Source organism: Porites lutea, chromosome 6 (genome assembly GCF_958299795.1).
Source record: "Porites lutea chromosome 6, jaPorLute2.1, whole genome shotgun sequence".
Classification (NCBI taxonomy): Eukaryota; Metazoa; Cnidaria; class Anthozoa; order Scleractinia; family Poritidae; genus Porites; species Porites lutea.
In genome coordinates, this window is record NC_133206.1 from 35,098,033 (window position 1) to 35,106,206 (window position 8,174).

The 8,174-nt window shown below is 37.3% G+C and overlaps 1 long non-coding RNA gene across 1 annotated transcript; it reads left to right on the forward strand.

The window, feature by feature from the left end:
* The first annotated feature begins 848 nt into the window (after window positions 1-848).
* Window positions 849-4,369, forward strand: LOC140940715 (uncharacterized). The gene is made up of 3 exons (XR_012166366.1): window positions 849-940; window positions 1,727-1,822; window positions 3,971-4,369. It is a non-coding gene; the product is annotated as an uncharacterized lncRNA (long non-coding RNA).
* Window positions 4,370-8,174: the final 3,805 nt, after the last annotated feature.

Genomic DNA, 8,174 nt, shown 5'->3' on the forward strand with positions numbered 1-8,174 from the left:
CATTACCTGGCGTGCTATCCTATGTAGTCGTAGTTGGTATAGGAGAGTGGTTATGAAAGCCGGCAAACATCACCGTTGAAACAACAATTCTGTACTTCATGTTGGAAGCTCCTTAACCGTGCACAATCCTTTGCTTTTTGTTCACAAATTATGACTGAATAAATTATTGCGTTGTGTTATTGGTCAGTAAGTTCAAAATGATAGGGATGCTGTTTAACGTTGTGCACGGTCAAGTCAAGAAAAGCTAACAAAAACATATAACATATCTTCCTTTTTCTTCATTATTTCTATGAAGTAAATTAAAAGGTATGGACAAATTTGTCCGGCCATTTGAATGTATTATTTGTTGCTGACATATTAACGGCGTTCCTACATTTCGCTGCCTTTGAATTCCTTATAAACGTTCTAAAAGTCCGTAACATGTTCTGTTGAAGCTAAAGGAAATGTTCTATAAACTATTGTATTTACATGCACAGCAATCTTTCTCCAGATTTTAGTAAGCCCTGTACATCTGTACTTGTATATAGGGCAAACTAAGACGTAACTCAAACAGCGGACCTCACATGGGACGAACCCAATGTTAATGAGCTAAGTCTGATGTTTTCTCTCATAAGCAGTAGGTTCGTAACACGTGACGTTCTACGCGGAGCTCTGGTCTGATTCTTGTTTTCCTATGTGAATGTACTCGTAGAATGCTTCATTACAGCTACAAAGACCACATTACTACATCCAGGTCCAGTGATTTTAGTATATATATCAGCAACAAATGAACATGGAGGAGAACGTAAGAAACATAAATACAAAATTAATTTACTTACAGTCTCAATTACAGGCAATTATTTATTCAACAGAACCCTCCGAAATTGAGCTTTGGATAATCATTCTTATTGTTAGTTTACTTCTTCTCTGCTGCTGCTGTCCACTTCTATTGTTATTAGCGGTAAGTGAAAACTTTACTCATAGGAATCCGTTAGTCCCGTATCTTCTTTGTCTTTGTCTTGCAAGGCTGAAACTTTTTCCACATGTGTCTCTGGTCGCAGTTATAGGTTCCGTTTAAATGTTCCATCACTTCCCCTTACACACTAAGGTAACTGACGCATGTCATGGAGTCTGAATTCTTTTCTTTTATTTTTCAATAGTAAGGAATAGTAAGGATGACTCTCTGTTTTTAGGAAAAACTGTTTGAATGCAGAGGTCCACGCAACGCGTAAATAAAACTGACTGGTTCCTCTTGCTGGATCTCTAATGAAAGAGATGCTGTAGCCAGACGTCACTTGATGTGTAAAATAAAACAAAACTGAATGCAGGGCTCGTAATGCGGCAAAGGGCTGATTTATTGTAGGCCAATATTTAATTAGCCTTCCTCAGGGCCAGAGCTATACCGAGAGAAAATATCTTTGAACGGCTCCTAAATTTATATTGGAAATTTACATAGGTGGTTAAGAATTAACTACAATTATAAATGCTAGATAGAATGATATACAGGCCGAAATATTGTCCTATAATAAATCAGCCCTTTGCCGTAGTGCCAGCCGTGCATTCAGTTTTGTTCTCTGTTTTTGTTTATAAACCCTTTTTTTAAAACAGCGTTTAACTTAATCATTTGAATACGCGAAGTTCTCATTAGATGATCAACGACACCGCAAACGGACCGTTCACCAACTAGCGCATATTTATTTACTTATATGTAGTTCAATATGTGAGCCTTATTTTCTCTTTCCTACAGCGGAGATATAAGCGCAAACGTTCTCAAGATGTAGTCAATATTAATGACTTCTCTGATTGGTATGCCCCAGGTCTGCGGGCAGACGGCCAGTCTCCGGTAAGTAATTATGTAATGAATACTAAATACATTTCTCTCAGTTTGTGTAAATGGGGCGTGGCCTTAATTTGTACCCAGTAAATGTTCTTTTTTAAGGTAAGCTAATTAAGTGTTGTGTACAGTATTTTATGGCATTAAAAGGAGAAGTTAAGTGCAATAATAAAATGGGCGAGACAAATTACAAAGAACAAATGTTAATCTGAAGAAAAGTAAAAGTGATGCTTTGAAGTGCCTTTAGAATTGAACCGTTGAGTGAAATGCTCTTATAGCGGAGCTCTCGCACGCGCACAGCGGAGCACCATGGTTAAAAAATGAAGTAATCTACCCTTGGTTATCATTAAATCCCATCGACCGTGACCCCTTCGGACACCTCATGAAATTTACAAAACGTAGTTTTCCCCTTTACTAACTAGGGTTAAGCACTACCTCTACTGATTGGGGTTAAGCACTGTTTCGAAACTGTTTGGTTTTTTTTGTGGGTTTGGATTTATGCTATATGTGCTTAAATTATTTCGCCTTTTCCAGCAAATCCTCAGTGGTCTTGTGGTTAGCATAATATACTGGACCATCTCGGTCGTGGTTTCAAATCCTACTGTCTTTCGTGTCAAATTTTTTTTCTTTCAAATTGAAGAGACTTGCACTTTCATGAACATTTCCAGCTTGAAATATCACGTAAGTGTGATATAATATCAGAAAACAGTTCTACCTTGTGTAAATTTCATGAGGAAAGAAAGGGGCTACGGCCGATAGGATTTAATGCTGATCTACCCATCCGAGAAAATTTGGTGATACGTAACCGTACAGTCGCCCGCCCGACCTTCAGGCCGTACCACAGGCAAACCAATGGAAAATAACTCAATCAACAGGTGTGGCAACCCAAATACAACTCGAGCTTATTTTGGCGGGAAATCGCATAGCCACCTGTGTCTTGTAAAGTAGAGACAACTAGATAGTCAATAAAGACGAAAACGGAAAGGGAAAATTGTTTCTTTATCCGTGTTGTGTAAAATATTAAGCTTAGATTAATTGTCATGTCCACAAATTTGGAGTATAGAGCAAGAGAAAGACAGAGAAAAAGAGAAAGTAGGCTGCAGGCCAGCGAAGCTCAACGAGAAAAAGGGCGACAGAGATCTAGAGCGAGAGATATAAAAAAGGAGACGTTTTTGTGTTGGAAGAACTACATTAAAATTTTGTAGCGGCGGTGACAAAATAAGAAACGCTAGCGGCCACCAATCAAATGCATGGTGAAAATGAGCGGCAGTGAAAAAAGTGAACGAGAACACGTACGACATTTCCTCCATTAAAAGTGTAACTAAGACCCTGTTTACATGGAGTGGGGGACCCCGGTCTAGTGGGGTAGGTTTCTTTTGTTTTGTGTCCTCCAGAGTGTGAAAACAAAAGAAACCAACCCCACTAGACCGGGGGCCCCCACTCCATGTAAACAGGCCCTTAGAAGTTTCTAGAAGTTTCACGTTGTAGTCGTGCAAAACAGCGGCAAAGTAATGTACAAAAAAAGTGTGCGGAACGTGCAAAGTTGCTGTTATGCTAGTTAGACCTATTGTTGTTTTTCACCGTTCTCCGTTTCCTTCCCCGCCTAGCATTACACGATTTTATATTTTGTTTGAATGAACTAAAAATATTATCGAGAGCTTCGCTTTTGGCCCTGGCTAAATCCATATATTACGGCTTATTGTGTGGTATTAATCCTTAAAGACAAATTTCTTTGGATTGGTTCTCATGGTTTCCAGACGCGGTTTCACATTCACCAATAATACTATTGTAAATAAAGAAGGAAATAACATGTTATAGCTACAAACAGCATCAAAATAATCGAGATACTTTCCTTGAACGGGGTATACTTTTATGACAAAACAACCCTTCCCCCCTCCTCCCCCTTTGAAGGTTGGGGAGTTTGTTGTTTCCTACAGGTGACAGCACAACTGTTACATTGATTAGAAGGAGTAGGAGATTGATTAAACTTCTTTTTTCCATTTTGAAGTAGATAGTTTGAGCAAAACGTGAGGAATGTCCTTAAGGGTAACGTGTCTTACTAAATTTGTTGCATATTGCAAGCACCATTAATGAGACACCCAATTGGTCTTAGATAAGCAACAATAACTTTATTGTTTTTTTTTAATTTTTTTGCAGGCCCTTTTTGATGACTTGAATGAGGCGATTATCTAGGACATCAGATTGACATTAAATTAAAATCTAAATTTGTCCCCTCTCGAATTTGTTTCTTATACGACCTTAGGCTCGTTTTTCCTTCATTTCAGCATCATTTATTAAGAATTAATATTTTAAGAGTCAACGAATTCTATTTATTACTTCATTTAAAAGGAAGTGTATCAAGGATTGTTTTGTATTATTAATGAATGGATACTTAAAGTGGACCGTTAATCGTGCAATCGAAATAATTAAAAGAGAAGAATATTCGTGTTAGTAGGAAAGATTTTATTTTATTACGAATTTTCTTCTAAAAAAAATATTTTTCAGTAAAGAAGAGAAACAGTTTCATCCCCCCAAAAAATTCAATTAAGAAAGTTAAGATAGCCTTGTTATTTCATAGTTAGAACATGAATGTAATAAAAAAAAGTAATAAAAAATGTGATTAATAACTGGACTATGGCTATTCAATGTTCAGCATTTAATTGGCTCATCGGAGTAGGGTTATCAGAGAGACTAATAACCCATTTTGACCTAATATGATAAACTAGGGGTACCTTGAGGCAAGAGCCAACAAGGCAACCCACCGTGTTTGGTTTGGAGATATTTGGTGGGTTGTCAAAAAAAATCGCGTCCAATAAAAAAAAAAATTGCTCATATTTTTTACTACAGTTCTGACTACACAAATGGCAATCTGATTGGACCTTTGATCTTTCCTACGATTTAACCAGGAAACCCCTTCTCTAACAAGTTACCCCTAGCCCTGTCTATATAGGGCATTTTCACATGACGTCACGGCGGCCATACTGGTGTTTCATAACAACGACATGTCGGCCAGGTTTGTGTCCCAAACCAATCCTGCGGGAGTTGAACTTTTTTCCCATGTAAAAACTGTCTTTTGTTCCAGTGAATTTGCATAGATGTTGGCCACGTGAGTGAAAACGTTCTAAGCACCCTTTATCTTTAGCATGTGCTTTTAAAATGTGCCACTCCCCGGGTAGTGCCATAGTGCATTACCATTAAATATAGCACCAGATTGTGGCCTAGTTGACGGTAAGAGATGACGATTAAGAAAGCGTTTTGAGAAAAAAATCATAGCATTATCTCGTACGCGACGATATTTCATATTTTTTAGCAGGATCATTTGCGGCGTTGTAAAAATCCAAGACGAGAGAACAGAACGATACGGTGAGTCATCATAGTTGGTCATTTTGTTTGTTTTTTTTTCATCTTAATTTATCTTTTTAGTGTGTTCTAGTATGTTCCACAGGAGCGGATCCACGATGTTTTTCAAAGAAGGGGTTGTAAGGATAAGAGTTCAAGGAAAACCACGGACTAACCCCTTTAGTGCAAATTTTGCTTCTTTTTAAAATCGAAGTTTTTATAGCTTAAAAGGATTTGTTTTCTATCTATAATATTACAGAATACTTTTTCTAGGTCTGTTTTGCATAATAAAAAAAAATTAATAGATCTCAGTTATTTGACCAAACCCATGGAAATTTTTTCATCTTTTGTTTTTATGAAAAATAGACCGAGAAAAAGTATTCTAAAACATCGTAGATAGAAAACACGTGTTTTTAGACTATAAAAACGTCGATTTAAAGAGGCCACAAAATTTGCATTTTTCCAAAGGGGTTAGGTCGTGGTTTTGGTAAAAAAACAAAAACGGCTTAAGTTTTTTCATGTTTTGTTTTTATGCAAAATAGACCGAGAAAAAGTGTTCTGCAACATTCTAGATAGGAAAAAAGTCTTTTTCTGCTAAAAAAAACTTCGATTCAAAAAGTCGCAAAATTTTTATTTGTCCAAAGGGGTTACAGAATGCGTTTTCATAAAAACAAAAGCTTTAAAAATTTTCATTTTTTAAACAAAACCATGGACTATTCTCTTTGGATAATAGCAAATTTTGCTACTTTTTAAATTAAGTCGAAGTTTTTATAGCCTAAAAAGATTTGTTTTCTATCCAGAGTGTTACAGAATACTTTTTCTCGGTCTATTTTGCATGAAAACAAAACATTAAAAAATCTCAGTTTTATGACCAAATCCGTGGAATAAAAATGCCTCGTTTTCATATGTCGGGATAATCCCAGACGATCGGCGATTTTACCGTTTCCCGACTATCCCAGGTTTTGCCGACTAATGAAAACTCGAAATCGTAGATATCTCCGATCGTCTCGGATGGACGGGGACAAATCTGGAGAAACGGGAGCGTCTCTATTTTCCAGACGCGTCCCCTTCGACGATGGTCGGCGATCATTCCCGACAAATGAAAACCCAAATTTGTACCGTCGGGGACGTCGCCGATGGCTCGCTCATTACCAATCCTCTAGATTGCTGGGCTCCACTCCCCCTATCACAAATAAACATGGCGTCTCTCAAGAATCTGGGATAGACTTCTGGCGATTATCCGATATATCGGCAAAATCTGGGATGGTGGGCAAAAAGTAAAATCCCCGATCGTCTGGGATTTTCCCGACATGTGAAAACCAAAATGCAAATTTACGACCTCCTCAAATCGAAGTTTTTAAAGTGTAAAAAGACTTTTTTCTATGTAGAATGTTACAGGATACTTTTTCTGGGTGTATTTCGCGAAAAGAGAAAAGATGAAAAAACTTCTTTTTTTTACCAAAACCATGACTAACTCCTTTGGAAAAATGCAAATTTTGCGATCTATTTAAAGCGAGGTGTTTACAGTCTAAAAACACGTGTTATCTACACTTGTTTATCTACATTGTTTTACAACACTTTTTCTCGGTCTATTTTTCATAAAAACAAAAGATGAAAAAAAAAATCAATTTTTTCAAACAAAATTGTAGATAGAAAACAAGTGTTTTTATATTGTAAAAGCTTCGATTTGACAAATTTGAAGTTGAAGAAGGGAGACTGGGCCGAGCGTCATGGTGGAAGGCCACGCGGTGTGAATAGCAACCTCAAGAAGGGAAAACCTCAGTTATTATGAAAGAGGCAACCAAAACACTGAAAGACTCTAAAACGGTACAGGAGGACGAGATACAAGAACTGCGAGCGCTTCTTACAAAAACCAAAGCTGTGCTAAAGGAGGAGAGAGATAAAGTTATAGAGCTGGAAGATTATACTCGGCACGAGGATCTAAAAAATTTCACAATATCCCAGAATCAGAAGAAGAAGGTGTTAACCACTCGCCGAAACAAGTTATTCTCAGCATTTTGCAAAAGGAGTTGCAAATGGACACTGCACAAATTCGATTTCACGCAGTGCATCGAATTGGCAAGCGAAAAGAAAACAAACACAGACCGATAGTTGCTCGCTTCGTTTGTGGAGAAGACAGAGAGCAGGTTTTTGCCAGGAAGAAGGGGATTAAAGAGAGCACAAGGTTCAAGGACGCTTACATAACCGCGGATTATGCAAAAGCTTTACAAGATGAACGAAGGAAGCTAATCAAGGCGATGTTCAAGGCAAAGGAGCAAGGTTCAGAGGCCAAAGTGGTTGGTAGATATCTGTTCATAGGAGAACTAAAGTATGATGTAAAAAATATCCCTGAAGATTTTAAATAGATCAAAGAACGTTCAATTAATATACGGTACTACTGGAGCAATACAACAACAACCTCTTTAAGTCATATTGAAGCGAATTCGAATCTTAAAATTTTAAAAAATTGTAGAAGGGTTAGTAACTCTTTAAAAATACTTCATTTGAGTATCTTAAGGGAGTATGTTTCGGCTAGGGTTTTGGTGGTTAATGTGTGTCCCTGTATTATTTTCTTTTTCCTATCTTTTAGTGTTGTATTTAAGATTTTGTCGATTTTTTTTCTATTCTAACTTTCGCTTACTGTCTTTATTTATTAATTTTATTTATGCACATTCAGTATCCTTTACTTGCTTTCTAAGTATGTCTACATTCACGCCTTCGTTTGTTAAATTACACCTTCGGCGCGTTGGTTTTCAGCTATGCAGTCCCACAATTTGCATGCAGTGACATTAGTTGTTCTGTGCTTTTAAACTAACATCGCTTATTGTGAGGGGCTTAAGTAATTTCCGCAAAAGAAGAACCATCTTTCTCTGGTGTCGTAAACGTAAATCAGACCTTCCTTTTTTACAAGAGACGCACTCGATCGCTGCAACAGAGAATCAATGGAGAAATGAATCGGGTGCTGAGACGATATCTTGCCACGGTAGTTCTAATTTGCGAGGTGTTGCGATTTTGTTTAAAA